Raw genomic sequence first — 6759 nt, forward strand, 5'->3', positions numbered from 1 at the left:
AAATGAATTTAATAGACTTGTCAATGTAAATTGTGTCTAGATACGTTTAAATGAGTCTAGTTGAACCACTAATGTAAATTGTGTTTAGATATGTGTTTAGGCAGGAAAACAAGAAAACCGACTCACCAGAAGTTTTTGTGTTAACTATGTTAACCGATCTTGGTCATTGAATCTTTCAATAAACGGTTGTGATTAATCATGATAAAAACTTATTTTTTAAAATTTAAAATTTCATAAAGATAAGTGAACAAAGTTGAAAAGGGTATTTAGGTAATTTTATTTTTTATGCAACTCCCATATCATTAATTGGGAGTTACATAATAAAAAAATCTCATGATTTTTGTTAATGTAAGAACCATATGAACACAACTATATATATATGAACCATTGTGTCAAATACGAACAAAAAATTGACATATATATGAACTTGGACTGTATAACATTTACGAACATAATAAGAATAGTTGTTATTCGAAAGGAAATAAATAAAAAAACAGGTATGAACACAATATGAACAGCTTGTGAACAATAGTTCTTTCATTATAAACACATTCAGGAGTGATCCTTTGTCAATTGGAGTTTTATACATGCATTGCATTCACACCGTTTAAGGTTCGTATTACGGTATCTCCTCTCGCCGGACTGAAGAGCCATAGAATCAAAATAATTTTTATTTGGTATCCCCTCCCTACTACATACAAACCATCTTGTTTGTATGTCTCCATTCTTGTTTGTTTTTTTTGGCATGAAGACGAACATCAAACCCGACATTGTCCGCGTACATCATGTACATCTTTTCCGCTTCATTCATAGATACGAATTGTGCGTTGATCTTTGGTTTAATCTCGTCATCAACATTGGGGATAAAATGCTTGTTTCCATTTGAACACTCTCCAACATCGTACTCTGTTTCATGTTCGGGGGGTGTAAGTATGTGAACACTTGATACCATCATAGTTAGTAAAATCAATGAACATTAATATTACATAACTGGAGTAATCAACTGCAACAACCAGAACATAGATTTATTTGATACAAGTTAGAGCAATCATTAATGACCATGAGATGATTAATGTGAACATATATGAACAGCAGGTGAAATCTATTTGGTTCGAGTTCACAAGCTGTTCATAGACTAAAATAATTGACATGAACATATATGAATAAATTGTGTATAGATTTATTTGGTGCGAGTTAGATCAATCATTAATGACCATGAGATGAGTAATGTAAACATATATGAACAACAGATAAGATATATTTGGTTCAAGTTCACAAACTGTTCATAAACGAAAATAATTGACATAAAGTACAATTTATTAAAGCTAAAATTGACATTATAAACATAAAATACAAGTTGTTAACGCAAACTATTCCAAATTGTCTATTCACCTTCCCCATGACACTTATTCATCTTTCCAAGATGGATGTTTGCCTCCCACAGACCATCTCTCTCTCTCTCTCTCTCTCTCTCTCTTCATCTCTGGCATTTGACGCTCCTCATGAGGAAAAATATGGGCCACTGGAGGTTTTCGAATATGTATCTATTATCGAATCGTTGCTTTATCCTCATGGTTGCTTTTCTTCCCTAGATGACGATTGCTTCTCCAAAGCTTGATTGCTTCCCACATCAATCTCATGGTTTAAATGTTAATCGACACCTTCAAGGTGAGCTTCAACCATTGCTTCTGATTGATTTATGGTGGTTGAATCTATTGGTTTTCTTCCCCGGAGCTAGGTTGCTTCTCTTTCGAGGTAAGCTTCAACTTTATGGGTTTTGACCATTAAGCAGGGTCTGTTGATTGTTTTCCCCAAGTCGACGATTCACTCTCAGTCCTATAGATGAAGACACAAATCAGGTAGGGTTTCTAATATCTTTCAATCAATTACTTGAATTATGTTAGGGTTTCCAGTTGATTTGTTGTATGTGGCTTGCACATTTTGCTACTTCATGTGTTCCAGCATTTTGCTAAAATGTTTGATTATATTAAGCTTATTTGATAACTCCATATGTTCTTTCCACAACACCTTGCATATCATCACTTTGAGATGCATTAACATCTATGATAATTACTTAGTTTTAAGGAAACAAGTCATTTTCTATACAGACATCATCAAAATGCTTTTTGTTCTACATGGTTGTTGTTTCCTGAACAAATACCAAAACAGACTTTTGTTGTTTTCTATTTTTCTTTTGGCCACAAACAAATACCAAAACACCATATGTGGATTAGCTTTTTCCTGCATTGATTTGAATTTATGGATCATTGCCTCTTGATATCGGAGTTGATGAATCTCTTATTGATTTTTATTAATTATATGAATCTCTACTTGAAATGTAATTCAAGAAACAGCTGGATTGACTATTCTCCGCACCTTCAAGTATGGAAGCACTGGAATGGGCCTAGAAGCCTTAAGATATGGTAATAATACTTGTACTCTTTTTTTGTTGGACATCAAGTCTGATTTAGACTATTCAAATCACATTATGACAGATTTTTGTATGAACAATGAGTACTTTTCTTTCTATGGGTAGTACAACATACTAGAAATAAAAATTCCATTGATTTTTGGTACCTAAATGTTTGAACCCATTATCTGACTCGTGACCTATACTCACCCAACCCCTTGATTGGAACATCCGAAGGCATGGACAAATTTTTGCCAGGCCTATATGTATTACAAGAAGTTTAAGATATAACCAAAACTCTATGAACATAGACAAACTTCTAAAGTTTGTAAAATGTTACATCTTTGGATTTTGATGCGCATTTACCTACCATTTTATAGTCCGTTATAGCTAACATGATATCTTCGTATAACCAGCTTACACCTTGCATATCATCACTTTGGATCCTAGAGCTATACAAATTGCCAAAATCTTGGCTTCTTCAGAAATATTGCAGGTACTATTCTAAAATTCAACATTTGTTTGCATTATTATGAATGATCTCTCTATGAGAAAGCATTGACGATAAAGGTGGAATATGAGTACAAACTGATTTTTTAGGATAACTATAAACAATAGTTGATGCTAATGGTTGAGCAAGTTTGAAAAGCATAAATTGAAGCTCTCTCTTTCATGGATATGATTTCTTAGAAAATTATTTAACAAAAAAAACTGAATAGGACCATTGCATTTAGTTACAATTGAGAGTTGGTGTTTTAGTTCTATTGTGATATAGACAACTTAAGAGACGCCTTGAGGACAGTTGTTACTGCAAATCAATGTCTTGTAATCAAAAGCAAATGGTTAGATGAAAAAGTAATGAAAATAGAAAGCAACTCATTTGAGAAACCTGGAGACCCTGAAGCTCCACTGTTTTGTTAATATTTTGGAAATGGTGATAAGCTAATTTTACAAACTCTAAAAGTAATGAAGATATTTATATTTGGTGGATTGATAAGAATGTTACGAATAGGTAAAGCATAAGAATCTTGAAGAATAAGAGTAAGAATGTTACGAATTGGTAAGCCTTTCTATAAAGCTACTTCGGGTAGCGTTTCAATAAGTTCCAGGGGTTTTTTTTTCACTTTTTTTTCTTCCGATTGTATCCCTGATATTTTATATAAATGATTAACAACCTCATTTTTTTTTTACATAATTTTACATTGTTGTCTAGCTTATAAACCATCTTTGTCAAGCTTATAAACCATCTTTGTCAAGCATAGCCTTCATGGTAACATCCATTTTTCCAAGTCCCATTTTGCTTTATAAAGGGACCATTCACTATCAATATTTTTGATCTTTGAGTCCTAAAACCTTATGATTTACATATATGTACAAGCATCTTGGTCAATTTGCTCCATTAAGAGAGCAAACAGATGCACAACTGTTAAGAGATTGGATCTCCATTGGCTACAGCTCTCAGTGGCTTTGGTACTTAGTGGCTTTGGTACTCTGTGTATGCAGCTCTCAGTGGCTTTGTTGCCATGCTATTTTTTTTTGTTGGCGGTGGAATTTTAAGTCTAAAGTTGTTTATGGGATTCTCATTATGACCATACTATTGTATCTAATGTCTCTAGGACTCCATTTGATTTGGCATCACAAACTTATGTTTGCGTGGTTTTGTTCCACTGGTTGGTTATTGTCTTAATGGCCATACCCGATAAGATTCCATCTTTATGATTGCACTTACTGGGTAAGATTTTTTGGCCTTATAATATTTATCCGGATAGCGCATACCGGTTAAGTGTTTAGTAAACGGCCCTAAGCTATTATGCAACAACATAATTGTCTTCTAAAGTTGATTTTTAGATTTAATTTGGAGTATTTAATTACGAAATTACAACCTTTAGGCTTTTCTTTCTCTATTGTTAATTATAAAACCATGGAGTTATAATCGTTTAGTTTTGTTGTGATCTCTTTTAAAGCACTTATCAGGTAAGATTTTTGGCCCTCATAATATTTATCCGGATAGCGCATAGCGGTTAAGTGTTTAGTAAACGACCCCTAAGCTATTATGCAACAAAATAATTTTCTTTTAAAGCTGATTTTTAACTGTAACTTAGAATATGTAATTAAGAAATTACAACCTTTAGGCTTTCTTCTTTCTCTATTGTTAATTGTAAAACCATAGAGTTATAAATCGTTTAATTTTGTTGTGATCTCTTTTAAACGGGCCTCTTTACTTTCTAACCTGAGTCTGTCTACAAGAATTCAGGCCTGCAACCACTTTCTCAAATTGGGAGAGATTGCTTTCACATGAATTCAGGTTTGCAACCACTGTTTCATCATACAGTCTCTTCAAGTTGTCATAAAGATTGACTTTCACATAATATTATGACATGAGCTTTTTGATTTCAGCTTTTGCATCATTTAGCACTTCATAAACTTTTTCAGGCATGTTTATTCTTTCGACCTTCACATCTAAGGTGTGAAAAATATAAGGTTCAAAGCTTTAATATGATGGTGCATCAAGAAGCCTTAGATCATCCCATTTGGAAATGAAACCTCAGCTAGAGAAGAAGATGAAAGGATCGTCTTCGGAAATGGCGGATCAGAGTAGCAATTCTTCTGCCGTTGAGGGAATTGTGCTCTATCGGAAATGGCGGATCAAAGTAGCAGACCAATAATTTTTTAATTTGTTTGTCAACTCTATATTGGATTTTAAACTTTCATATAATTTTTCATGGATCGGCTGCAATTTGGAACCATAACTCTTATTTTAAAGAGCATAAGCTTCAAAATCGTTTATATTTTCGATTCCCGCCGTATTGTGCGGGTACACAACTAATATATATATATATATATATATATATATATATATATATATAGGGTTAGGTTTACGTGAGACCCAAAGTTTTTCGTGAGACCCGTAAGACCAATTTATGTTCATTGATCAACTTTATAAGTTAATGATCTAACGGTCTAAATTGCACGGTGACAATTTTGTGATTATTAAGAAATCTCGTGACGTTTATGAATGTTTAGATTGTCAGATTATGTATCTAATCCAAGGGTTGAGAATTGATTTTACGGGTCTCATGAAAAACTATTGGTCTCACATGATCCCAAGTCTATAATATATATATATATATATATATATATATAGGGTTGGGTTCACGTGAGACACGTAAGACCAATTTATGTTCATTGATCAACTTTATAAGCTAATAATCTAATGGTCTAAAGTTGTATGGTGGCAATTTTGTGATTATTGAGAAGTTTTGTGGCAATTTTATGATTATGAATGTTCATATTGTAGATCTAATCCAAGGGTTGAGAATTGGTCTTACGGGTCTCACGAAAAACCATTGGTCTCATGTGATCCCAAGTCTATATATATATATATATATAAGGGAGCGTTCAAATGAAAACCACCCTCATTTGTAAAAGCCGTACAAACCACCCTCATACGTCGATTTTATTGTTTAATCTTATGAAAATTTTTCATGAAATTGTTTAATCTTGTGAAATTATTTCATATAATCCTTTTTTTGATGAATTTGTTTCATATATATTTAATGAAATTTTAATGAAACTGTTTCATGTATTTATCTAAAATTAAAATAATGAAGATGATAATATCCATGATTAACACCCTCCACAATAAAAATGGTTAATCAACCTCTCATAATTACAAAAAAATAAACAAAATGAAAAATTATGATTGGTTGAATGAGGTTTTCATGGTTTTTACAAATTGAATGGATTTTATTTGAACGCTCCCCTATATATATATATATATATATATATATATTTGTGATATTAATATAATAAGTATAATTAAAAAGAAAATAAACAAATTGTAAAAAGACAATATTATCATTGACTTAATGAAGTATCCGTCAGTGGAGATAGAACAAGGGACCCAATCCATAACAAAAGTGAAATCATATATATAATTATTTCAATTCAAAAAAATTTAATAACCATAAGAATGAAATTTGTAATTTAGGGGCCGTTTACTAAACGCTTATCCTGTAAGTGCTTATCGGATTACTTTACCTTATTAGATAAACATGACAAGGAATGAGAATCTTAACCAGTAAGACTGACAAGAACCGAGAGTCTTACCCGATAAATAAGAGTGATGACTCTTATCTAGGGGAGTAAATTATATGAGACAATTCGCGAGCTATTCGAGATCGACTCGGTCAACACTCGACTCAAATTGGATCGACTCAAACTCGAGTTCGACTCGACATATTAACGAGTGGAGTTGAGCTACCCAATACTTGACTCGAAAAGCTCGTGAGATACTCGATTATATATATATATATATATATATATATATATATATATATATATATATA

General features: G+C 32.3%; 1 long non-coding RNA gene across 3 annotated transcripts; it reads left to right on the plus strand.

Moving 5' to 3' along the window:
• The first annotated feature begins 1438 nt into the window (after nt 1–1438).
• Nucleotides 1439–5099, plus strand: LOC112519878. Of its 3 annotated transcripts, none has more exons than XR_003069959.1 (6): nt 1439–1668; nt 1793–1859; nt 2349–2423; nt 2827–2906; nt 4658–4715; nt 4844–5099. It is a non-coding gene; the product is annotated as an uncharacterized LOC112519878 (long non-coding RNA). The 3 variants fall into 3 exon arrangements; XR_003069961.1 differs by having other exon boundaries at nt 4665–4715; XR_003069960.1 differs by having other exon boundaries at nt 1483–1668; nt 2355–2423.
• The last annotated feature ends 1660 nt before the right edge of the window (nt 5100–6759 follow it).

This window comes from Cynara cardunculus, assembly GCF_001531365.2.
Source record: "Cynara cardunculus var. scolymus isolate 2C chromosome LG 10, CcrdV1, whole genome shotgun sequence".
In the NCBI taxonomy this organism is placed as follows: domain Eukaryota; kingdom Viridiplantae; phylum Streptophyta; class Magnoliopsida; order Asterales; family Asteraceae; genus Cynara; species Cynara cardunculus.